The sequence below is a fragment of the Notamacropus eugenii genome, chromosome 4, assembly GCF_028372415.1.
Source record: "Notamacropus eugenii isolate mMacEug1 chromosome 4, mMacEug1.pri_v2, whole genome shotgun sequence".
In the NCBI taxonomy this organism is placed as follows: Eukaryota; Metazoa; Chordata; class Mammalia; order Diprotodontia; family Macropodidae; genus Notamacropus; species Notamacropus eugenii.
Genome location: NC_092875.1, coordinates 245666412 through 245693734, shown reverse-complemented (window position 1 = coordinate 245693734; position 27323 = coordinate 245666412). Strand labels below are relative to the sequence as shown.

The following is a 27323-nucleotide window of genomic DNA, read 5'->3' as shown; positions in this document are numbered from 1 at the left end:
GTGCATACAAAATAATATATTCCTTTCCAGGAGCAAGAGAGAAGGATGGGGGTGGTGGGGTGTAGAAATCAGGCTCTTGTAGAAACTGGTACCAGAAATGTGCTTGGAAAGAAACTCAAGATTCCAAGAGTCAGGAGCATTTTTTTCTACAATGAAAAAATGCTAAATACCAATCTGACACATTTTACTCAAGTTGTGTGGGTACTACTATAGTATTGTGAGATATTTGGAAATTTTATGACTTACTCATGGTAAGTCAAAGAAATCCTATCACTGCTCTTTCTTAGACTGGCTTTTGTTGTTATTCAGTCATTTTTCAGTCAGGGCCAATTCTTTATGATCCCATTTGGGGTTTCCTTGGTTAAAAAAAACTGGGATGTTTTGCCATTTCCTTCTCCAGCTCATTTTACAGATGAGGAAACTGAGGCAAACAGGATTAAGTGACTTGCCCAGGGTTACACAGCTACTAAGTGTCCGAGGCCATATTTGAACTCAGGAAAATGAGACTTCTTGACTCCAGGCCTAGCACTCCATCCACTATGTCACCTACATTACCTTATACTTCCTAGCAATTCATTTATTTGGTGTCTCATGGTTTATACCTTTAGACCCATCACTAGAGACTTGTGATATTTTTTCAACTAAAGAGGCAGAAACTAAAGTGGGTCCCTACATTATCTGCTGTAGCTAAAATGTGTGGCTTGTTTGGTTTTTTAAGAAATAAAAATCACCTTTTTTCTCCAAATCAATATTGAAAAAAACAAAAGAAAAATAAAGCCCTTGTAACAAATATCAATAGTCAGGCAAAACAAATTCCTTCACTGCCTATTTTCAAAACACAGATATGTCATTCTGCCCTAAGTATTTCACCTTTTGGTCAGGTAGCACTCATCATCATAGGTCCCACGGAATCACAGCTTTTCATCAATTTCAATATTGTTCAGACTTTCAAAGTTGTTGGTTTTTACACCATTGTAGTTTTTGTATAAATCATTCTCCTGATTCTGTTCACTTTACTCTGTCTCAGTCCCTTCTAGTTTTTCCTGGTTTCCTTGAAACTGTTCCTTTCATCATTTTTACAGCACAATGGTATTCCATTAAAATCATGTCATAATTTGTTTAACCATTCCCTGATTGACAGGCATTCCCTAAAATACATTGTAGATATCAGTGTTCTAGGAGACCCTAGGATGATTGGAGAAGCCCAAATCAACTAGCTATTCTTCACCTATCTACAATCCTTACTGAATTGTAACCCATAGTTTGGGCTTTGCATCTTTTAAAAGTGTGTATATCTGTGTCTCTGATTTTAGAGAAGTTTATATTATAGACACATAAACACATTTTGAAAGTAAAAGCAAACACTGAATTAGAACTTTGTGCCAATCAATGGTGCACTGTCATATGGGAGCCAAAGGATAGTGTGCAGGTGCTCAGTGAAGTCAATAAATAAGCTAATTTTAGATGAACTTTCACAGTGAAAGAGACAAGGTAAGCTCTACACACCCTGATGCAATAATTCTCATTGGCTCTGGGTTACAGGTGATGAGTGGCCACAAAATCTGAAAGGGGGATGATTTCACAAGAGGAGTGTTTTGCCGTCCCCTTGTGGTAAAAGCCAGGTTTCTACAATCAAATAAAGCTCTTAGATATGCTGTTCATTTTTGGAAATAGGTTTCTTAAAACATACATTCTATTCAGTCATCGGCAAATCATATTTTTAGATACTTGTCAATCCACATCAATGATATACTTCAATGCTCTTATTTTAAATAACAACATAACCAGTTAATGCCCCTATTTAATATAGTATACAAAAATAAAACTAAAATTCAAAATGAAAAATAAAATGATTGCTCTTTAAGTAATAATTTTAAATGATTTCTCAATGTTTATAATTGAAGTAGCACAGTGCCTGGAATATAGTGAGTATTTAATAAATGCTTTTTTCATTTATTCATTCATTGTTAAAATACACAGAGAAAGAAAAGCTATTATTTCTTCCAAGCCTAGAAACTTGATTTTTCAGGGCATGTAGAATCCAAAAAAGGGGGTTTGTGAGAAAGCAGGGTACACTCCAGCCAGGGAGATGGAGGGGGTAGAACCTTGTTGGAAAATGCAGCTGATCTCTCCCAAGATGTCTGGGAATTGGGAGAGATATACTTTTGCTCATTTGCATTTTTTCATGCTCCCAAAGAACACTCATAAAAGTCCCCTTCCAAAGCAAATTCCCTTTACCAGAACCTGGAAAAGTGCTTCCTTTTTTTAAAAACCAAAATATTTATTAACATGTATCATATAACACTTTATAAGAACCAACCTGTGGCACAAATCTGTCCATGGCCACAGTTAGCATCTCCTTGGAGGCATGGGATTCCAGCAAGTCTTTCCATTATTCCAAGTCCAACACCAATTTCCCATTGACAATATTCTAGGATGGAAATGTAAAGGGAGAAAAGGGCAAGTTGTTACATATTTTCTGTAGTAAATCACATTTGTCAGACATAACTGACTTAAGGAGTAGACAATACACAATCTCACTGTATAGTTTCTTAATTAACAACAAAGAAATTGATATTTGCCCTGGTAGTGTAGAATTCAACTTCCAGTTCTCCCCAACAAGGCCCCCTTTTGTACATATAGGATTAAAAAAAGGATACAGTTCCAGAATCATCCTGAAATACCTTACTTGGTCTGACCAGGCCTCTAACCTAATATCATTCTATATTGAAGGGTGAAGAAGGAAGTCATTAGGTGAGTTCTCCCTTTTAATTGGCAAAAAGTAACAGGTGAAGACGAAATAGTCTCATGGCTCTTCAGAAATGCCATCCATGTTCAGTCACGTAATAGACAAGTCTCCCTCATTTGTGTAGTGGAGACTTCTGGAAATATAAACATCTGACCTGAGGAAATAGCTGCAAATGTGAAAGTCCTCTTTCCATCCTCAGCAGGTAATTCATATAGTTAGTGACGTTGCAATAGTTGAAATTCCCTCAGAAATTCTCTTAAATCCATTCAATAAGAATCACACAATTTTGGTGTGAAAGGTTCTGGCCTTTGAAGCAACAGAGACTCACTCTTGCTCAGTTTGTCTTCTGCATCCTGCACAAGGTCTCTAATTGGCACCTGAGGCTCTCCTTCCAGTGCTGTAGCCATTTCCCTTAGTCATGCCTGTGTTGGGAAAGTTGAAAGTTGCTCATCCCTTTTTCCTCTCTGTTTTGATTTCTTGCTGGGCTCAGGCTCCTTCAGCTGCTCAAATATTTCATTCTCCTCCTCATCCAGCTCCACACGACTATGGACCTCCTCTTCTTCATCACTCAGGAATTTATTTAGTTCTTAAAATTTTTCCTCAGACATTTCTCTTGACATTTCCACTGGTTCTGTCCACACAACTGCTCCTGTCTGAGTTACCCTCTTCTCTTCAAGCATTAGCTTCTGAACATTTTTTAAATTTCCATTTACAAGTTTTAGATTCTCCTAGAGCTTTTTTCCATAGGGCTTAGCAGCCGGTATTACAAGTCAGATTGTGCGAACCTGATGTTCCCAGGATTGTGAACGGGTCGCACAGAATAGGGTCTGATCTGTCCCACTTGCTGGGTCCCTCAGGCCTCTGCTAATGTTGTTTGCAGGTAACAGAAAGTTTTCCCTTTCTCCTTAAAGCAACATTAGAAGCTCTGAGTAGATTTCCCTGCACATTCGGCAGATGGGCATGGAAGCTTTGCTGGAGCCACTAAGATAAGATTGGCAAACACTGTATTGGCAATCTGGGACAATCCAATCCACTGAGTCTGTGAGACAAGCCTGACAAATTCTGCAGGTGAGCACATTCTGGAGATCTTAAATCATTTCTTTAGAAGCCACAATCCTGAGTAAGAAAGAGAGCGTAAGTAAGGGTGGTAAAGACCTTTTTCTCAGGAAGAGTATTTCAAAAGGAAGACAATCCCCAATTTTTCAACCAGTAGTTTTACATTAATGTTGTTCTAAAACTCCCTTAGTACTTTGTGCCTCTGTAACTGCATTTATACTCGTTCAGCCGTTTCAGTTGTGTTGGACTTCCATTTGGAGCTGTTTTTTTTTTAATTTATTTGTTTAATTTTTAACATTCATTTTCACAAAATTTTGGGTTCCAAATTTTCTCCCCATTTCTCCCCTCCCCCAACCCCAAAACACCAAGCATTCTAATTGTCCCTATCACCAATCTGCCCTCTCTTCTATCATCCCTCCCTTCCCTTGTCCCCATCTTCTTTTTTGTCCGGTAGGGCCAGATAACTTTCTATACCCCTTTACCTGTATTTCTTATTTCCTAGTGGCAAGAACAGAACTCGACAGTTTTTCCTAAAACTTTGAGTTCCAACTTCTCTTCATCCCTCCCTCCCCACCCATTCCCTTTGGAAGGCAAGCAATTCAATATAGGCCATATCTGTGTAGTTTTGCAAATGACTTCCATAATAGTCATGTTGTGTAAGACTAACTATATTTCCCTCAACCCTATCCTGCCCCTCATTGCTTCTATTCTCTCTTTTGATCCTGTCCCTCCCCAAGAGTGTTGACTTCAAATTGCTCCCTCCTCCCACTGCCCTCCCTTCCATCATTTCCTCCATCTTGCTTATCCCCTTCTCCCCCACTTTCCTGTATTGTAAGATAGGTTTTCATACCAAAATGAGTGTGCATTTTATTCCTTCTTTTAGTCGAATATGATGAGAGTAAACTTCATGTTTTTCTCTCACATCCCCTCTTTTTCCCTCCACTAAAAAGTCTTTTACTTGCCTCTTTTATGAGAGATAATTTGCCCCATTCCATTACTCCCTTTCTCCTCCCAATATATACCCCATCCTATTCAATTCACTCTGTGCTCTCTGTCTCTGTGTGTATGTGTGTGTGTGTGTGTGTGTGTGTATATGTGTGTAATCCCACCCAGTACCCAGATACTGAAAAGTTTCAAGAGTTACAAATATTGTCTTTCCATGTAGGAATGTAAACAGTTCAACTTTAGTAAGTCCCTTATGACTTCTCTTTGCTATTTACCTTTTCATGCTTCTCTTCATTTTTGTGTTTGAAAGTCAAATTTTCTTTTCAGCTCTGGTCTTTTCATCGAGAATGCTTGAAAGTCCTCAATTTCATTGAAAGACCATTTTTTCCCCTGAAGTATTATACTCAGTTTTGCTGGGTAGGTGATTCTTGGTTTTAGTCCTAGTTCCTTTGACCTCTGGAATATCCTATTCTACGCCCTTCGATCCCTTAATGTAGAAGCTGCTAGATCTTGTGTTATCCTGATTGTATTTCCACAATACTTGAATTGTTTCTTTCTAGCTGCTTGTAATATTTTCTCCTTGACCTGGGAACTCTGGAATTTGGCCACAATGTTGCTAGGAGTTTCTCTTTTTGGATCTCTTTCAGGCAGTGATCTGTGGATTCCTTGAATACTTATTTTGCCCTCTGGTTCTAGAATCTCAGGGCAGTTTTCCTTGATAATTTCATGAAAGATGATGTCTAGGCTCTTTTTTTGATCATGGCTTTCAGGCAGTCCCATAATTTTTAAATTATCTCTCCTGGATCTATTTTCCAGATTAGTTGTTTTTCCAATGAGATATTTCACATTATCTTCCATTTTTTCATTCTTTTGGTTTTGTTTTGTGATTTCTTGGTTTTTCATAAAGTCATTAGCCTCCATCTGTTCCATTCTAATTTTGAAAGAGCTATTTTCTTCAGTGAGCTTTTGAACCTCCTTTTCCATTCGGCTAATTCTGCTTTTTAAAGTCTTCTCCTCATTGGTTTTTTGAACCTCTTTTGCCAATTGAATAAGCCTATTTTTCAAGGTGTTATTTTCTTCAGCATTTTTTGGGGTCTCCTTTAGCAAGGTGTTGACCTACTTTTCATGCTTTTTTTGCATCTCTCTCATTTCTCTTCCCAGCTTTTCCTCCACCTCTCTAACTTGATTTTCAAAATCCTTTTTGAGCTCTTCCATGGCTTGAGCCCATTGAATATTTATTTTGGATGTTTGGGATACAGAAGCCTTGACTTTTATGTCTTTCCCTGATGGTAAGCATTGTTCTTCCTCATCAGAAAGGAAGGGAGGAGATATCTGTTCACCAAGAAAGTAACCTTCTATGGTCTTATTTTTTTTTCTCCATGTTCTGGGCATTTTCCCAGCCAGTTACTTGACTTCTGAGTTTCCTCTCCACACCCACCTGGCCTCCAGTTCCGCCCAGCTAGCTCTTGGGGTCTGAGATTCAAATGCTGCTTCCCAGCCTTAGGGCTTTGGTGGGGGTGGAGCTGCTATTCAGTGTGAGATTAAGTTCAGCTGCTCAGGTCGGTGCAGGGCTGCCACCTGAGGTTCAGTTCCCTCAGGGGGTTTACATGGAGACCTTCAACAATGGATCCGAGGTCCTGCCTGCTTTGTGAGCCCTTGTCCACTGCTGCCTCTGCTGCTGTCTCCTGAGGGGGCCTGAGTTATGGGGACACCCAACTCCCTTCTCAGCAAGTTGAAAAGACTTTCTCACTGACCTTTGGTGCCTGTGGGTGGAGGGACCTGTGCAGCTGCTGGAGATTCTGTCCCCACAGCCTGCTCAGATCTGCTCCTCTTGGCCATGTGGCCAAGGCAGGGCTGGGCTCTGCTCTGGGTCTGGTGCATGATGGACCTTTCATGTCAGTTTTTCAGGTCTCTCTGGAACAGAAATCTCCTCCACTCCATTGTTGTGTGGCTTCTGCTGCTCCAGAATTTGTTGGGAGTTCTTCTTTACAGGTATTTTATGGGCTGTGGGTTAGGAGCTAGCATATGTGTATCTTTCTACTCCGCCATCTTGGCTCCTCCCCCCCATTTGGAGCTTTCTTGGCAAAGACAGAAGTAGTTTGCCATTTCCTTCTCCAGTTCATGTGGCAGATAAGGAAACTGAGGCACACAGGGTTAAGTGACTTGCACAGGGTCACACAGCTAGTAAGAGTTTGAGGCTGGATTTGAACTCAGGAAGATGAGTCATCCTGACTTCAGGCCTGGCACTTTATCTACTGTGCCACCTAGCTATATTTGTATATTTCCCCTCAAATTAGAGTTCCTATTTGAGTCTTATCTCCTCTACTAAATTGTAAGCTCTTTGAGGGCACACCCCCTTTCCTGTTTATCTTCATACTACCAGCAAGCCTAGTACAATGCTTTTTTACATAACATATAAAAGGAAAATGAGAAGAGCCCCAAATAGATTTAAAATAACACCTCAGATCAAATTTTGGAGTGGCAGAGACAATAAAATGTCAGGGTAAGGTATTTTTCCAGCCTAGGAAAACTTATGAGTTCACCAAGAAAAGTCTCTGACTCCAAAGTGGACACCTATTCAGTATACAGCCCTGGCCGCAGCAGCAGCAGCAGCAGCAACTTGGAGAACTCTAAGCCCAGAGATGGAAAAGGGGTCAGAAAACTGGTCAGACAGAGGTTACAGGGGACCTTTTGCTGACACTGAGTGCTGCTGGAGATGATTGGCAACTCTATTGCCCATAAGCAGCTCTGGACACAGAGGAGTGCTGTGGTCAGTCACAAGGGAACAGGGGTCCTGGTCACAGTTCCAAGGCAGAGAGGAGTGCTAGCATTTGCAGCTACAGGGGAGCAGGGACACTTCATGGGTAAAGACCAGAGTGCAGACAAGGAAGACAATGATCACACCTCTCCCTGCATCACACCACCTCAGGAGAACCAAAAAATTGAAAACTTCAGAATTAGCTCTGAAAATAGCAGCATGAAAAAGCCTGAAGCTTGGGACTATGCCTTCCCACCCCTAGAAGAACAGAGCTCAACTTAAAGCTCAAAGTAAAAAATCAAAGTCAAAAAATAAGCTGGAAAAATGAGCAATTGACAAAAAAAGGAACTTGACCATTAAAAGCTACTACAGTGGCAGGTAAGAGCAAGACACAAACTCAAAAGAAAATAATAATTGAAAACAGCTACAAGCAAACTCTCAAAGAAAAATGCTAGTTGGACACAAGTCCAACAAGAATTCCTAGAAGAGCTAAAGAGATAAGAGTGATAGAGCAGTAAGAGTGGCACAGTAACAGCAATGTTGTAATCACCACTTCAATTGTGAAAGACTTGACTACCGTGATGAAATACAATGATGCAGGACAATTTCAAAGGGCTTGTAATGAAAAATGCTATCCACAAATTGAGGTATGCTTTTCTCACTTATTTTTTTTATAATATGGAAATACATTTTGAGTGATTTCACATATATGATATCATATTGCTTGCCTTCTCAATGGGTGGGAGGGAATTTGAAACTCAGAATTTAAAAAGAAAAAATGTTAAAAAATGAACAATAAATTTTTTAAAAGAAAGTGAGAAGGAGAATTGTGGGAAGATGGTGATGATAAAAATGCACTAGGAGGTCAATGATAAAGAAAAGCAAAGAAAAATAGTCTTACCAGTCCAGAATTGCACAAAAAGATTGTTAGAATTCTGTGGAAGCTCTAAGCATACACAGGGCACAGTCAGTAGAAGGCATTGACCCAGAGCAGGAGACAGGGGTAGGTTAATTCAGGGCATGGAGCTCAGGTAACTCAGTACCTATGAAACCCTGCTGGAGGTACAACAACATCTCTGGCTGGAGCCAGAGATGGGACCATCCCAGGGAGCACAAGGCAAACCAAATCAAATCAAAAAGTATTTATTAATTATTTATTATGTGTCAGACACCTTATTATGCTGGGGATACAAAGGAAAAAAAAGTCCTGCCCTCCAGAAGCTTACATTCTAATGAGTGAGGCCGCATATAAACAACCAACTGGAAGTGAAAGATGTAAACAGAGTGGATAGAAAGCATTCTGAAAAGGGAAGGGTTTAGCTTCTGCGAAAGGACTCTGTGATTAGGTTGGATTTGAGCTGAGTCTTGAAGGAAATCAAGGGAACTAAGAGATAAAGTCAGGGAATAGGCATGGGGAACAGTTAGTGCAAAGATACAGAAATAGGAAACGGAATATTATATGTACAGAGATGTACTGGAGTTAGCTCTAACTGGCTTCCATAGTGATTGTTAAATTTTCAGTAAGAGTATTTACTTATTTATTTACCTCAGAAATAGCTAGGTCAGGGTTTGTGTGTGTGTAATTGTCTAGACTTTTAAAAAGTGTTAATAATGCAGATTAAATTAACAAGTATGTACTTTTTTCCCCCTAGAAAGCTCAGTCATTAAACTTTTACCAGCAGCACACTCTTGGTTACATACAAAAGCATACCAAGTAGTCCAATTTTGTAGGAACACAGAATGCCTGGAGGGGAGTGAAGAGGAAGAAAACTGGAAAGACAGGAAGGGGCCAGCTTATCAAAATCTTTAAATTCTAAACAGAAGAATTTACATTTGATCCTGGAAGTACTAGGGAGTCATTAAAGCTCTATGAGCAAGGAAGAAGTATGGTCAAATCAATATTTTAGGAAAAGGGGTTTTGGCAGCTGAGTGCAAAATGGATTGGAGAAATTTAAGGCAGAGAGACAAGGGCTATTAAAATAGTTCAAGTGAGAGATAATGATGGCCTAAACAGGATTGTAGCTGCATGAGCGAAGAAAGGGAATGCATGAGAAATGTTGTGAAGTCAAACCCAATAAGATTTGGCAATGGATTGGATATGTGAGTTTAGTGAGAGGAAGCTGCGAGCCTGGGTTACTGGGATGTTAGTAATAGGCAGTAACAGGGAGATTGGGAATAAGGGAGGTTTGTTTGAGGTTTTTTGGAGAAAAAATAATGAATTCTGCTTTGGACATGTTGAGTTTGGGATGCTTATGAGATGTATAATCTGAGATGTACAAATGGCAGTTGGTTATGTAGGACTGTAAGCAGAATTAAGAAAACAATGTATGACAACAATGTTGTAAAAACAATTTTGAAAAACTTAAGAACACTGATCAATAAAATGATAAATGAACTGGGAATGCAATTTTAAAAAAAACTAGAAAAGCAACAGATCAAAAGATCTCAACAAAAATCCAAAGTAGAGGGAACAGTATAGACTTTCTAGAGCACTGCCCCCAAGTCCAGCCAAATATCTGTAAAGAATGACTCTAAACAAATTCTGGAGCTGCAGAACCGACAGATGTGAAGCAAATGACAGAGTGAAGCAAATCTCCAGCCCAAGCCAGCCTAGAAGGTCTCCAGGAAGTGTCTATCACACCACACAGGGGTCAAGGGACAGTTCAGGGTGGACCCCACTGGCACAGACAGGACCTGAGTAGACCTTGGGGAGACTGAAACTCTCACACCTGTGGTGATTTCCAGACTTCGGGACCCCAAAGCACTGATGATAAATTGGAAGTTCAGTGGGAAAAGCCTGTGGGACCAGTGCAGGAGAGTGGAGTGGTCCAGCCCCAGGACAGCTGAGAGGGGAGGGGGCGGAGGAACCTGTGGCAACCACAGCAGTAGTAGAGGCAGCTGAAGCCACTGTTTCTGGAGTTCTAGGCCCAGAGATTATGGGGGGATCAAATGGCTGATAGTAAAAAACCCCCCATACCCCCACTGAAAATAGAGAACTACCTTGACAGAAAACTCAGAAGTCAAGTAAATGGCTGGGGAAATGAGCAAAAACTGGAAAAAGAATCAGACTATAGAATCTTACTCTGGTGACAAGGAAGACCAAAGCAAGCAAATGGAAGAAAACAAAGTTCCTCCATCCAAAGCCTCCGAGAAAAATATGAATTGGTCTTAGGCCATGGAAGAGCTCAAAAAGGATTTTGAAAATAAAGTAAGAGAAGTAGAGCAAAAATTAGGAAGAGAAATGAGAGTGATGCAATAAAATCATGAAAAATGAATCAATTGCTTGCTAAATAAGACCCAAAAAAATGCCAAAGAAAATAACACTTTAAAAAACAGACTAACTCAAATGATAAAAAAGATCCAAAAAGCCAATGAGGAGAGGAATGCCCTAAAAAGCAGAATTGCCAGATGGAAAAGGAGATCCAAAAGCTCACTGAAGAAAATAATTCCTTAAAGATTAGAATGGAGCAGATGAAAATTAATGACTTCATGAAAAATCAAGAAATTATGAAATAAAATCAAAGGAAGGAAAAAATATTACACAATGTAAAATATCTCAATGGAAAAACAACTGACCTGGAAAATAGATCCAAAAGAGACAATTTTAAAATTATGGGACTACCTGAAAGCCATGATCAAAAAAGAGCCTGAACATCTTCTTCCAAAAAATTATCAAGGAAAACTACCCTAATATTCTAGAACCAGAAGGTAAAATAAATATTGAAAGAATCCATTGATCACCTCCTGAAAGAGACCCAAAAAGAAAAACTTCTAGGAATATTGTAGCCAAATTTCAGAGTTCCCAGGTCAAGGAAAAAATATTGCAAACAGCCAGAAAGAAACAATTTGAGTATTGTGGAAATACAATCAGGATAACACAAGAGTTAGCAGCTTCTACATTAAGGGATCGAAGGGCTTGGTATATGATATTCCAAAAGTTAAAGGAGCTAAATTAAAACCAAGAATCACCTACCCAACAAAACTGAGCATAATACTTCAGGGGAAAAAATGGTCATTCAGTGAAATAGAGGACTTTCAAACATTCTTGATGAAAATACCAGAGCTGAATAGAAAATTTGACTTTCAAACCCAAGAATCAAGAGAAGCATGAAAAGGTAAACAGGAAAGAGAAATCATAATGGACTTACTAAAGTTGAACTGTTTATATTCCTATATAGAAAGATAATATTTGCAACTCCTGAGACTTTTCTCAGTATTTGGGTAGTTGGAGGGATTATATAGATATAGACAGAGGGCACACAGTGAGTTTAATAGAAAGGGATGATATCTAAAAAAATAAAATTAAGGGATGAGAGAGGAATATACTGGGAAGAGAAAGGGAGAAATGGAATGGGGCAAATTATCTCTCATAAAAGAAACAAGAAAAAGCTTTTTCAATGGAGGGGGAAAGGGGGAAGGTAAGAATGAAAAAGTGAAGCTTACTCTCATCACATTTGGCTTAAGGAGGGAATAACATGCACACTCAGTTTGGTATGAAAATCTATCTTACACTACAGTAAAGTAGGGGAGAAGGGGATAAGAGGGGTGGAGGGGAATCATAGAAAGCAGGGAAAATGGGAGGAGGGGGTAATTAAAGTAAACATTTTGGGGAGGGACAAGGTCAAAAGAAAGAATAGAATAAATATGGGGCAGGATAGGATGGAGGGAAATATAGTTAGTCTTTCACAACATGACTTTTATGAAGTCTTTTGTATAAGTACACATGTATAATCTGTATAGAATTGCTTGCCTTCTTGGTGGGGATGGGTGGGGAAGGAGGAAGGGAGAGAAGTTGGAACTCAAAGTTTTCAAAACGAATGTTAGCAATTGTTTTTACATGCAACTGGGAAATAAGAAATACAGGTAATGGGGTACAGAAATCTATCTTGCTCTACAAGAAAATAGAGGAAATGGACATAAAGGAAGGGAGGGGTGTGATAGAAGGGAGGGCATATTGGGGGAAGGGGTAATCAGAATGCATGGTGTCTTGGGGTGGGGGAAGGAAGAGATGGGGAGAAAATTTGGAACTCAAAAGCTTGTGGAAATGAATGTTGAAAACTAAAAATAAATAAATAAATTTTTAAAAATCCAAAGTAGAAATTATGAAAATCAAGGAAGAAAATAACAAAACTTAATAGTCAAAAAACCCCAACCCAACGAATTAGAAAATTAAACTGGGAGCTGTTTTTTCCCCTCTAATAATACTAATAAATTATATAAGAAGTTAGTGTGTCTGATTTTTTTTAAAAAAAGGAAAGTCAGTTTGTGTCAAAAATGAAAAAGAATTAACAACTGAAGATAAAAAAGATCAGAAACCATTTTGCATATGTCAACAAAAGTCGTAGATGAAATGGATAAATATTCATAATACCGAAATTAACAGAACTACATTATTTAAATAGATCAACATTTTTAAAATGAGCCAGCCATAAATGGTGAATTTACAAGTGAAATCTATCAAATATTCAAATAATACATCTCAATATTACAAAAACTTCTGTTTTCAAAATAGAAAACAAGGCACTTTTAAAATTTCTTTCCATGATACAAATATGGTCTTGATACCTATACCAGTAATAGAGTGGAGCTAGAAAATTATAGACCAATATCCATAGAGAAAATTAATGTCAAAATATTAAGTAAATGTTAGCAAATAGACTACAACAGTATGTTCAAGATGAATTTATACCATGAATGGAGAGTTGGTTCAATAAAAAAGAAGATAGTAAACATAATAAGTCATATTAATAACATAAATATTAAAAAACTACATGATGATATCCATTGGTGCTGAAAAGGTTTTTGACAATATTCAACACATATCTTTTAAAATACTAGAAAGCACAGGAATAAATGAATCTTTACTTAATTTTTTAAGTAATATTCATCTAAAACAAAAACCAGCATTATATGTAATGGAAACAGATTAGCATACTTTCTAGTGACTTTAGAGATAAAGCACAGATGCCCATTATCATCACTACTATTTAACATAGTGCTAGAAAGGCTAGCTATAGAAATGAGAAAAGAAAAAAAATCAAGAGAATAAGCACATGAAAAGCAAGAACAAAATTATCAATTTTTCAGATGATATGATTTACTTAGAAAACCCTAAATTGTCCATTAAAATTGTTCGACACAATAGATAAATTCAGAAAAATTACAGGATAAAAAGCATATTCACATAAATCATCAAAATTCCAGTTTATTACCAACAAAACTCCACAAGAAGAAATAGAAAGAGAATTTCCATCCAAAACCAATTATACTTAGGAGTCTATTTACTTAAATCCAGAAATATATTAATCCAACTACAAGAAATTTTACAAAAATAAAAACAGACCTACATAATTGGAGAAATATTCAGTGTTCGTGGGTAGGCCATCCCAATGACAAACTAACAAAAATGACAACCACTACTTAAGTTAACATTTATTCAGTGTCATATAAATTACCAAGAAATTATTTTATAGAATTAGAAAAAATAATAAGAAAATTCATCTGAAGGAACATAAGGCCAATAATCACAAGCAAAATAAGGGGGGACAATGGGAAAGAAGAAGGTCTAATACAGCCATTATTTCAAAGTTCAAAACAGTGATGATCAAAACAATTTGGTACTGATTAAAAACAGAGAATGATGAATGGAACAGAGTAAATTATCACCTACGGAAATAAATAAATATAGTTGAATAGTGTCTGATAAACACATACACCTCAGCTACTGGGATAAGGCCACAGTGTTGGACAAAAACCTCTAGCAAAACTAGAAAGCAGTCTTGCAGAAATTAGAAGATCAGCAATTAACATTATATGGTCAGATAAACTATAAAAGGGGACAAGAGTAAAGTGACAATGGTTGCAGGGGCTGTGGGAAAACAGGAACATTAATGCATTGTTGATGAACTTGCAGATTGGTATGCTTTCAGGAAAGCAATTTGTAACCATTACCAAGAAGTCATTAAACTTTGAGTACCATTTGCCCCAGTGGTGTCACTTGTAGTTCTATACTCCAAAGAGATCAAAAGAGGAAAATATACCAAACTGAAAATGAAGGGAGGTATCTATCAATTGGAGAATGCCTGAACAAATTATGATTTATCAATATAATGGAATATTGTTATACTATAAGGAATAACAAAAAGGGATGGTTTCAGAGCAACCTGAGAAGACTTGCATGAACTAATGCAGAATGAAATAAGCAGAACCAGGAGAAAATTTATGACAGTGTTCTGATAAAAGGCAATTTTGAGAAACTTAAGAATTCTAATCAATACAATGACCAATTTATAACTCCAGAATATTGATAATAAAGCATGGTACTTACCTCTTGACAGAGATATAATGGACTCAAAATGGAAAATAAAACATACATTTTGGAAATGGTCAATGTGGTCATTTGTTTTTTTTGGCCATGCATGTTTCTCATAAAGGCTTTGTTTTTCTTTTTCTTTTCTTTCCTTTCTTTCTTTCTTTCTTTCTTTTTTTTTTTTTGCAGGAGATTTCTGAGGAGTCAAGGGTAAAGTATCCAAAAAAAAGCAAAAGAAATGCAAGAGGACTATTTAACCATATTTTCATTTTCCTCCATTTCATTTTATAATTTTATCCAATGAACAAGCATTTATTTTCTCTCCCATCCACTTTCCCTACCTCCAAAAATATCAATTAAAAAAAAACCCTCATTACAAATGTAATAGGAAGCAGGTACATGTGAAGAGTAAAAATAAGAAAAGAAAGAAAAGAGAATCATTGAAGTACATATATTTTTAAATGCACAGAAGAGAATAGAAGGGAGGCTCAAAGAATCACAGACAAGATAGTACTGAAAGTTGCATGTTGAATTTCTTATAAATTAACAAAAAATGCAAGCTGTATATAAGAGACCTATACTTTCATATGTAATCTTTTTTCTGTTCTGTCATTTATATGGAAATGCCCATGTTATTTTTGTTATGTTTAATTTTTTGTAATGTGCAGAGACATTTTATAAAAGGAAGGGAAAGAAAGAAAATAAATGAAAGAAAAGGAAAGGGAGGGGGAGAAATTTTAAATTATTTACATGCTTTATTGGGAGAAACTTTCTGTATCTACCTGGGATAGGTTATGGGAGTTCTCCCAGTAAAGGAGTCAACTCTGACTAGTGAATTTTTTCCCTTCTTTTTTTTTCTTCCTTTCTACCAGTCCCCTCTCCCCTCCCCCCTACCCCAATACCCCACTCCAATAGGAGGAAGGTCAGGCACTATATAGAGAGCCACAGCTGAGCAGAAGCCCTAGAGCATAATGGATGAGCTGGGTCTGGGGGAATTGAGCCAAACCAGGATAGGCTTATTAGTAAGTCTTCCAAACTATATTTAACCTCCTAACTCGAGCAGTGGTAACCTAATACGAGGTGAGGGGTGGGGCGGGGAGAGGAGAAGAGAATCTTTTCCTATGTGTTCCAGGTCCCAAAATATCTTTCCTCTCCTCTTCCCCCTAAACAAAAATTGTTTCGGTGAAGGTGTGGATTAGATTAAGGAAATGAACTCTTGAGTTGTAATTGGCAGATAGGCTTAATCCTCCAAAGTGTTAATTGACCCAATTAATTGCCAATTCATTAAATGCACAGGAATTTTTTTATTTGGAGGTATGGGAAGGAGAGGAGATGGTGGCTTATTGTCTTCCTTACCTCTCCCAGGTGGCTGCTCCCCAGATAAGTTATCCAAGGTGTACAGTACAGTAGCAGGCTGCCTTGTGCTCCATTTTACTAAGAGCTCCCTCTGGGTTGTTTATATATGTGGCAGAGAATACTCAAAACCTCAAATTGAATCTGCATTTTCCAAAGGGACTCCTATACTAAGAAAGAGACTTGATATAGTGGAAGCAGAATTGGAAGTCAGAGGACTTGGATTCAAATCCTGATTCTTCTTCTTATTACTTTAGACAAGTAAATCATCTCTCTTTGCTCCAGTTTTCTCATCTCTAAAATAAGAAAATTAGACTGAAATGATCTCTAAGATCACTTCTGGCTGTAAATCTGTTACTAAATTCTGAAAAAAAATTCAGGAGATAATATGTTCTAAAGTAAGATTTCTTAAGAAAAAAGAAAGAAGGAAGAAAGGAAGGAAGGAAGAAAGAAAGAAAGGAAGGAAGGAAGAAAGGAAGAAAGAAAGAAAGAAAGAAAGAAAGAAAGAAAGAAAGAAAGAAAGAAAGAAAGAAAGAAAGAAAGAAAGAAAGAAAGAAAGAAGGAAAGAAAGAAAGAAGGAAGGAAAGAAGGAAGGAAGGAAAGAAAAAGGAGAAAGAAAGAAAAAATATATGAATTTATCCTCTACCATTATTCTTTTGAATTTTCTTTTCAGACACAGGGATTGAAAAACATGAAGTAGCAAAAAGATAATGGAGAGTTGAATATGAGTTATGGTAACACAATAGCCAGAGCAGCTAGATGATGCAGAGGAAAGAGCACAAGGCCTCGAGTCAGGAAGATCTGAGTTCAAATCCAGCCTCAGACACTTACTATTTATGTGACCCTGGGCAAGTCGCTTATCCCCTAGTTGCCTCAGTTCCTCATCTGTAAATGGGGGACACACTGGAGAAGGAAATTTCAAACCATTCCAGTATCTTTGCCAAGAATATCCCCTGGGGTCCATGGTATCACAGTGTCAGAGGCAACTGAACAATTCAACAACAACCTCATAGCCATTCCCCTCAGGTTGGCAGTAAGGATCTGAAAACCTAAAAGGGCAAAAATCATTGCCCTTCGGGAGTCTACAGTTTTGAGGAGATGAGAAAAAATTAGATGACAATATGACAATTCACAATCAAGTATGGTACAGTTCCTCAGAGGTCAGAAAAGGAAGGGGGTCAAAGTGAAGTACAGCAACTGACTGAAGGCTTTATGATACAAGTAGATAAAATTATGGGATGGAATATAGGATTGGGGCTCAGAAAACCTGAGCTCTGTTTCCAGCTCTGTCACTAACTATGGGACCTTGAAAAAGTTGCTTAACCCATGGCCCCCCAAGTTTTTCTTATCAGTAAATTAAGGGTGTTGGACTAGATCATCTTTAAAGTTTTCTCCAGTTCTAATATTTTGATTCATGGAAGTAATGGGATGTAGGGTGGGCCTCAAAGACTGGGAATGAGTTGGATAGATGGAGCACAAGGGTAGAAGATATTTCAGGCAGAGGCTAACATGAGGAATAAAGTAGGGAATGAGTGATGTGTAGAAGGATGGGGGAGTTGGTTTTCACTTGGTAGGTTTTTGGAAATAGTTGGAGATGATGTTGTTTAGATAAGATGCACTAGATTGTAGAGAGCTTTACCTACTCCATGTGAGGATTTGAAATTTGAAAGTTCTTTCTAACAAAAAGTGCTACATGTCAGTAAGCTTCAACTATTATTATCCTCTAGTTATTATCCAACAACCTCCTGTATGGGAAAAAATATGAACTGCTGCAGAATGAAGGATGCAGAACCAATAAAAAAATATTCACAATGACTCCACTGTAAAAAGAAAGAAAAATAATAAAAGATATTGAATGTCATTGGATTACAATGAGCAGAAGTGTGCTACAGTTGTGGAATACAGCATAGTCAGCCACTTAGTCACCGTTGTGCTGCTCTTACTGAACTGCCTTTTTTTTCCTCTAAGATCATTGTTATAAGGGATGACTGACTCATTAGGTAAGGGGGAGAAAAAGGTTATACTTGGAAATGAAGGTCAATCAGTTAACTAGCATTTATTTATTAAACATCTACTATATGCTAAGCAGTGGTAATTCAAAGGTTAAAAAAAATAGTCCCTGTTCCCAAGGAGCTCACAGAATGATGGGGGAAACAATATACAAAGGGCTATGTACAAACGTGGACAGCTAGGTGGCCCAGTGGATAGAGTGCCAAGTCTGGAGTCAAGAAGATTCATCTTACATGAGTTCAAATCTGGCCTCAGGTACTTACTAGCTGTGTAATCCTGAGCTTAACTTAACCCTATTTGCCTCAGTTCTTCATTTATAAAATAAGTTGGAGAAGGAAATGGCAAACCACTCCAGTATCTTTGCCAAGAAAATTCCAAATGGGGTCACAAAGAGTTAGAAACAACTGAGATGATTGAACAGCAAAAATGTGCAAATAAGATATATACAGGAAAAAACGAAAATAATCTCAGAGTAAAGGCACTAAGGTTAAGAAGAATGGGAAAAGCTTTAACTGAGAGTTAAAGGAAGTGAGGAGGCTGGCACAAGGAGAGACAGAGCTCTAGGCACCAAGAAAAATCCAGAGATGTAGAGCCTTGTTCCAGGAATGGTAAAGAGGCCAATGTCATTTGATCACATAGTATGTGGAGCGGAGGCAGTAAGATGCAAAAACTAGAGAAGTAGCAAGGGGTCAGATTATGAAGGCCAAACAGAAGATTTTATATTTGATCCTGGAGGCAATGGGGAGCCGTTGAGTTTATTGAAAGGATGAGACAGGAGTGACATGGTTCAAAATGCACTTTAGGAAAATCACTTTGAGAGCTGAATGGAGAATGGATTGCAGTAGGGGAGGAACTTGAGGCAGACAGCCGCACCAGGAGAAGATCATAACAGTTCAGCTCTGAGGGGTCAGAAGGCTTGTACTGAGGTGGTAGCAGTGCCTGAGGATGTGTTCATAAGAGATGGTACAAAGGTGGAAATAACACAGACTGACAGTAAATTGGATAAGGGGTGAGGGAAGGGTGTGAGTAACATGAAAACTAAAGCTTTCAATAAAATAAGATAAACTTCAAAAAAATTCTGAGAGACGATCTAGCGTAACAAAAAGAAGGCACCCAAATTCAAGTACTATTTTATGCATATTAGCTTCTTAACCTTTCATTGTCACCAGGATATTCTTTTAGACTTCAAGTCTGCTCTGCCTCAATGAGGAAAATATCTACCTTTCAGGTTTCGTACACAAATTAAGTCTTAGGTCCAGAGTTAAAAAGAAAAAAACACCAATCATTTGAATTGCTATTGCAATATTTCTGAACATTCTCTTTAATATAATATTATCATATTTCAGTTCAACATAGAAAAAGAAAGTCAGGAGGAAAATGGAAATTCTTTTTTGTTTAAATATTTCTCAGAGGTTTTTGAAGGGTTAATGGGGAAGAGGGCAGGTAGGTGGTACAGTGGACAGAGCACTGAGCTGGCTGTCAGGAAGATGAATCTTCCTGAGTTCAAATCAAGGGTTGTCTCACTCTACAATTAGAAGAATGACCCTATAAGTTAACGACAACCCATTTCCCTGTCCAAGGAAAGATACAAAGAGTTCAAAAGGGAAAGCCTTGCTTAAAAGTTCAAAATATTTCAATCTGTCAGCAACAAACTCTAGTCATGATATTTGTGCACTTGGTATTTGTGGCTACATTATGTTGCTTCTGTTTTTTCTTGTAGGTTGTCAAGTCCCTTTTCTTTGTAGACAGTGACCCTTTTTGAGGACACTTTAATTTGCCTGATATGGTACCCAACTGGCACAAGACATGTGAATATACTAAATAAATGTATGGCATGATGCTTTGGTAGATTTTTTTTTTCAGAAAAAAAAAAAACCTTACATATAAATTGCCCTATTTCATTGGGGCTTTGCTTAATGTTTATGAGGTTTCAGGGGCAGGAGACAGAACCTGGTTAATAAGTGCTTCTGATCAGTCAGGGTTTTCCTCTTAAATTCTCATCTACCCTGAATTGTTTGAAGTCCAGTGGTGAAGTGTTCTGGTGAACTGTTTCAGTCGGCGTATTTGTTTTATAAGCTCCTGGGGACCCATGAGTATTCTCTTCAATGATGCAGACTGCTTTTCGTCTGTGCCTGCTAATTTCATATTCCTATCCTATGTATGGTAGAGGGAATTCACCAGAGTTCTGGGGTGGTGGCAGGGGAAGGAACTTCATTGCTTTCTCTTAACAAGAATACCCCTGTTTGGGAACATTATATTATTTTGATGACAGCCTTTACATCCTGCACAATCCTCAGCATGTAACTGTTTTGCCCTGCTCATACCCACCATGAACCTCTTCTTTGTTTTTGAATAATCTTAAAGTTCAGCTCTTCAGTGACTCAGAGTCATGTACCACCACGAGAAAGAACATAGGTGTTAAAAAGACAGGCCTTTGTTTCAAGGAGATGCTTGGTTGGGGTCATTATAGGAACTTTGCCATTTCCCAAAGGCAATCCAGTTCACCCTGGGCAACCCAGCCTGCCTTCTTTCTCCTGTTCAATTATGAGCTCAGCTAATTTTCCATCTATAGGGTCTGTTGAAGGTTTTATACACACATATATTTGTAATTTTATGTATATATACATATGTATATATAAAATTATATACATATATACACATACCTTGATGGATAAGCTCTATAGATTGTTTATTTAACTGCATATCATGGTCTGAATAATAGATATTCTTCATCCACTTCATTTCCCTCAGACCAAACTCTGTAGAGTAACTATGGGTCCAATTTAGGGGGTTCTGAAATGATACACAAATTACCAGTTTTCAAATGATTACAATGAATGCAACACTAAAATCTTCGCTGTCATAGTATAGCTGGGGGAGAGTTACCTTCACAAGAAAGCAGTAAGCAGTAGGGAAAAGAGCTCTGGCCTTGGATGGACTCATATGACCTGGGCTTCAATCTTGATTCTATTACTTACTACCTATTTTTAACTCTAGTACTGCATTTCTAAATGCCTACTAGACCTTTCCACTTGGATAGGAACACAGGAATTGACATACAAAGTCAGATGCCTGCTTCAACTGTCCAAGTATTCTGTAGCCAAAAGAAACTGATGAGATATGCCTTGGAGGGCAAAGTTGTCCTCTCTGACATTAACTTGAAAGGCTTTCTAAGCCATTTGTGGTCATCATTTGTAAAATTGTCCAAACCCTTGTTGAATCCACTCATACTTATTATACCATTTCTTAGGAATATAAATTTATAAACAGTAGTTACCCACGTATATATTTGTCCCAGACTTAATTCATTTAGACTCTAAAGGGTGCCCTGTCTTCCTGATATTTTGGTGAACAAGTCTGAATTCACCTTATCCATTTGATTCATAATTCATAGATTTAAATACTATACTTTTCTTCCTTTTTGTCTTCTTTCCTTCCTCTCTCCCTCCCTCTTCAGGTCTCTGTTACATACACCTTCCTTCCTTTCTTTCCTCCCTTTCTTCCTTCTTTCCTTTCTTTCTTCCTTTCCTCCTTTCTTTCCTTTCTTTTTTTTCACATAGCTAATGCAAGAATGTATTTATTTTGTTCAAATATACATATATATATTTGTGATGAGATTTTTTTTTTTACCTTCTCAATGAGTGGGGGAAGGCAAGGTGAGAGGGACAAAATTCAGTACTGAAAATAAAATAAAACTGAATTTAAAAAAGATTTAAATGTTATCATCTCTCATAGTCTTTGCTTTCTAATCTTTTTTAGTTCCATCCTCAAACATCAACCAACTCAGAGCCAATGGCATTTGGTTATAGCCTTCCTGAGACTCCATAGTATTCCAAAGGCAGATAGATGATCCTTTATGGAAGGGCTGACTCTTCCCTTTTACTTTCTCTATACTTCTTCGTATGTTATAATTATTATTTCCTAAAGGCTGCCCAAGAAACTCTTCTTCAGGAGTTGAGTTTGATCCTGCTAGGGAATGACCCCTGGGAAGAGGAAAGGAGGAAGGGGAAAGACAGAAAGAGAAACGAGCAGGATGAGAGCACATGGGCTAATGTTATCTATATTATAATCATTTTTAAAGGGTATGAGAATGTTGTGTAATCCCATAATGAAATTATGGTGTTCTATAGAGTGTATTGCCTAAATATAAAGCTATTTTATATAGGGTTTTCTTGGGGGGTTGTCAATATATTTTTAAGAAGATGTAATTTGTCCTGTAGTAATCTTAAATTCAAAATGTTAACACCCCCTATCCCACCCAAAGTGTCTCCCATTTTCCTTATTTCCATTGATGGCACCATCATCTCAGCCACTCAGGCTCACAACCTGAGCGCTCTCTTTGATACTTCCCTCTCTCTGAATATTCATATTTGATCAGTTGCCATACTTTATGGATTTGATCTCCACATCTCTCACATCTATCCCCTTCCTCTAATTATATGATTGCCACCCTAGTTCAAACCCTAATGGCCCCTCACTCGAGCTATTACAGCCACTTTTTAAATGGTATCCTGGTCTCCAGCCCATTCTCTACGCAGCCACTAAACTGATATTGCTAAAGCATAGCTCTGCTCAGGTTGACCTGCTCAAAATGCTTCATTGACCCCTTTCTGACTTTAAGATCAAATATAAAGTCCTCTATTTGGGATTCAAAGTTCCTCACAGTCTGGCTCTGGCCTATCTTTTAAATTATTTTTTTTAAATTTTTGTTCTGAATTTAAACACAAATGGAATAGGCATTTCCATATACGTTGTTGTTGTGTTTGTCCTGCATTCTGAAAGAGGACCATGACATCAATGAATGATGACATGACTTGCAGTTGGCTTGGAAATGAGGGAGGGAGGATTGTGCAAGGTCACCAACCTCATTCTCCTCCAGAGCCATCAGAAAATGAGGCTCCCTCACTCAAGTACAAGTCAGCTGCAAGTCATGTCATGTATCCTGTAGAACAGAAAAAGAGGATTATACATAAAACAGCAGGTCTGTTATATACAGCTTACTTTCCAAATATATAACATCAGTCTGTAGCTTTTCTAATAATAATGAATTTTTAAAATTAATGTTCCCATCCCACACCTCCCTCTAACCTTGTATTAAAAAACCAACAAATAACTCTATGACTACATAGTCTGGCAAAACAATTTCCTACATTTGCTGTGTTTGAAAATATATATCTTATTCTGCATTTTAAGTTCCTCTCTCTGTCAGGGAGTGGTAGATATCATCTGCATTTTCTAGATTTGTGGTTTATCTTTGTGTTAAGAGTTCCAGTTGTTTTTCTCCAAAGTGTTATCATTACATAAATTGTTCTCCCTGTCCTGGCCATTTTGCTCTACATCAGTTCATAAAGGTCTCCCCAGTTTCCTTTGAAATTGTCTATTTCATAATTTCAAGTGGTAAAATAATATTTCATTGTAATCATATGCCACAATTAATAAAGCCATTCCCCAATACAATACCTTCTCCTTAGTTTCCAATTTGTGGCTACCAAGATCACAAGCATTAATATGCTTTGCCATATGTATAAGAACACAGTTTTGTTCAAGTCTTAAAGTCTACAAAATGATATGGGAGAAATGAGAACCAATTAAAAATCTCTTTAATTAATGGAACCTAGATCAGAATGGTAGTCAGGAAAGGAGAATAAAGAATGGATTCAAGAACTGGCAAACAGGAAACAAGCATTTATTGAATTCTTACTATAGTCTAGGCAGCTCAGTGGTACAGTTGATAGAATGCCAGGCCTGGAGTCCAAAAGACCTGAATGCAAATCCAGCCTCAGACACATATTAGCAATGTGAACCTGGGCAAGTCACTGAACCCTGTTTGCCTCAGTTTCCTCATCTGTAAAATGAACTGGAGAAGGAAATGGCAAACCACTATGGTCAGAATTGTGCTTTTTCTTTATTCAAATTAAAGTTAATTTTCAAACAGAGATTGGTCTTTTCACCCTCTCACATCTCTGCTCCACCCAACAATGCTCCTGTTACAAATATGTATAGTCAGGCAAAACAAAATTTTTCAATGGCCATATCTAAAAAAGTATGTTTCAATCTGTGTTCTGAGTTCATGACCTCTCTGTCAGGAGATGTTTCATCATGAGTCCCCAGTTATTGTGATTGGTCACTGTGTTAGTCAGTCTGCAGGTTTAATTTCTTTTTTTTTTCTAATATATTTTGTTTTAACCAGCCTTCTCACTCTCCTTTGCCAATACTATTATTCTCATTGAGAATACAAGAAAAACAAAACTCACCACACACATGTATAGTCAAATAAAACAAACTTCCATATTGGCCATGTCCTAAAAAATATTTGTCTCATTCTGCATCCTTTGCATCTCTATCAGGAAGTGGGTAGTATGTTTGGTCATTAGTCCTCTGGAATCCCAATTAGATATTTTGCATTCTATGTTTCTCTTCATTCCCGTGTTTGTACTTCAAAGTTTTTCTGCAGCTCTGATCTTTTTTTTTAAATCAGGAATGCTTGGAAGTCCTCTGTTTCATTAAATATCTATTTTTTTCCCTTGTAGTATTATACTCCATTTTGCTGACTAAGTTATTCTTGACTGTAATCCCATATCCTTTGCCTTTTGTTAATGGGAGAAGAGATATAGTTTGAGGGAACAGAAATATCAACTTAAGGTATTCTTTTTTAGTTATCAGGAAGCTCTGGGCATTAGAGCAGGAACAAATGAAGATTGACAAATAGAAAGAGAGAGGAAAATCAAATAGATAAGCTTCCTAGCAGAGTCACAGAGGAATTGACGTGGGCAAGAATGACCACCCTTTTCTCTAAGCCTGGAACAAAAAAGGAGAGAAGGAATGGTGTGGAGGAGATATGAGGTATAGAATTGTAGAATAAAGGAAGGCACACTGTGCAGACAGCCTTGGTCATCGTTTTATTTTTTGCTCTCATTTCATTACCAGTCTTGTTTTATAATCACATTTCCTCAAGGATGTCTTTTATGCCAGTTTTACTCCTAAGTCACCATTGGTAATATGCTATGGCCTGTTTCACCATGCATATTTTCATTGTATTTTGAGTCATCTGCACTTTTTTGATTCTTCTGAGATCATGGTGTGTAGTGCCAATGTGGTATTCACAGCACCTATGGAGGCCATGAATATCCCGGTGCAATTCTGAATCATGAAATATAGCAGACTTTCTACATGAGATAATACATAGATAACATACATAACAATGCAGAGGACAACACCATCCTCAAGTCTTCCCCCTGCTAGGCTTCCCACAAACAAATCACAAGCAGGCTTTCTTAAACAAAATCACAAATAAGCTCTTTCACTCACGTTAGCCAGCTTCCTGCTTGCCTGCATCCTTCCTAGCTCTGACTGCTCTCATAACTTATTTCATCTCAGCTCTGCTCTAGCTCCACCTCTTCCTGCTCCACCCATTCAGCAAACTCCTTCCACCACATGTGACTTAGACTTCCATATGATGTAAGCAGGTCACATGGGCCTATTAATGAATGGGAAAGATCTTCCCATTTAAATGACCATTATATGTGGCCCCAAGATCTTTTGTATTCATTACATAGGTTCGTGGGGCAACTGGCATCAACAGAACTTTTAACAGAGATAACAGAAAATAAGCATACAAAACAATATCTCAGGGTGGAGCTTGAGCACAAGCATCCCATCCATGCCCCCTCTCGAACAAAAGGGGCCCCAAATCCCTTGGGGGTAAGGGGTGAAAGTCTCTTCTTCAATAGTTACTTTCTGCTGAAATTGGGTGTAGAGCTGTCCCTGCCTCAAATGGTCCCATTCGAGGGGTTAGTTCTTTAGCTGGCATCCAGGTCCAGGGGTGACACAGCACATCAGACAGTGGGTGATATCCAGCTTAAGCGATCAGGCATCTGCAGGTGGAGGATACTAAGCCTGCAGAAAACAAATCTGACAAACAAGGTGAACAAACAAAAAGCCAAAAAGAAACAAGGAGACAATAATCAGAAACAGGGCAGATAGAGGGTCAGTCATATTTCTGGAGTCCATGAACACACTATCCTAGCCTCATTCACTGTTGTTTACTGTTTTCTGATTTGCAGCTTTGGAGTCATCATTCTGGCTAAAGGTATACTTTCTTTAATCTGAGGTGGGGCCTCGTCAATTTCCTATTCTCCCCTCAGGTGTGATGAACTTGGATACAATGTTTCAGGAGGATCTGTAGGGGCAGTTCTTATTTCCCTGCTCAGTCTAATATCAAGCCCCCTTTCTCTATACATTTTGTATAGTTCATAGTGTTAGAATGCCATTGATTCTTCCAAAATCTACCCCTGCTCTCAATAGAGCAATAAACAATTTTTTCTTATCAATATATTCTGACCTTGAATCTTCTGGCTATTTAATCTTTTCTCTTGAGGAAATTTATGTTTCACTGATTCTCACCATTCAAGATACCAACAATTCTCCCATACTTTGGATGAAGTGACTCAAAATATCTGTGACCTCCTGCTGAGTAAAATCCTCAATTACTTCCCCAAACACTGTGTGCCCCCCCCAATTCTCCTGCTATATTGGGGGTGCTTCTACCTGAAGGCAGGTGTTTGGGCCCCAATCAAGCCTCTTGTTACTTTTTTGCTTCTTTTCGTGAGCTAAAGTAACAACAGCTTATTCTTCTACCACCTAAGACTTTCTAGCTTGTTCTTCTAAAGGAGAGTTTGAATGCTGCAGCATAAAAAGCTTCTCATGCAAATCAACCAACTCTCTTTCCATCTGAGCTTTCTCTTCCAGCAGCTCATCTCTACTTTTACACATAAGGCAATAACTTGTTAACAAGGTCCAGCCTTTCCTACATACCCCGGCCAGTTCTTTCCCTGGTTCTATTGGTATTCTTTGCAAATATCTTTCTAAATCTCTGGGTTATCCTTTCTGTAGCCTTGGTTCCCAATTTTTACAAAGTCCTGTGCTTTAGCCCATTCTCTTGCTAGGGAGGAATAAGGTAAATCCTCCCATCCTGGGATATCCATTTCTTCCTCGAAATCTTTTCTGTCTTCAAATAGAGATTTTATACCCTGCGATCCTGTTCGTGTAGCCATATGTATAGCCAAGGAAATATTCAGAGCACCAAAGGTGACTATAAATATACCAGCGTAGTTCTGAATTGCAAAGTACAACAGACTCTCCAC

General features: G+C 38.0%; 1 pseudogene; it reads right to left on the bottom strand.

Annotated features, from left to right (window-relative positions):
• Nucleotides 1-2542: 2542 nt before the first annotated feature.
• On the bottom strand, nt 2543-25990 carry LOC140502467 (E3 ubiquitin-protein ligase TRIM58-like; annotated as a pseudogene).
• Between the last annotated feature and the right edge of the window lie 1333 nt (nt 25991-27323).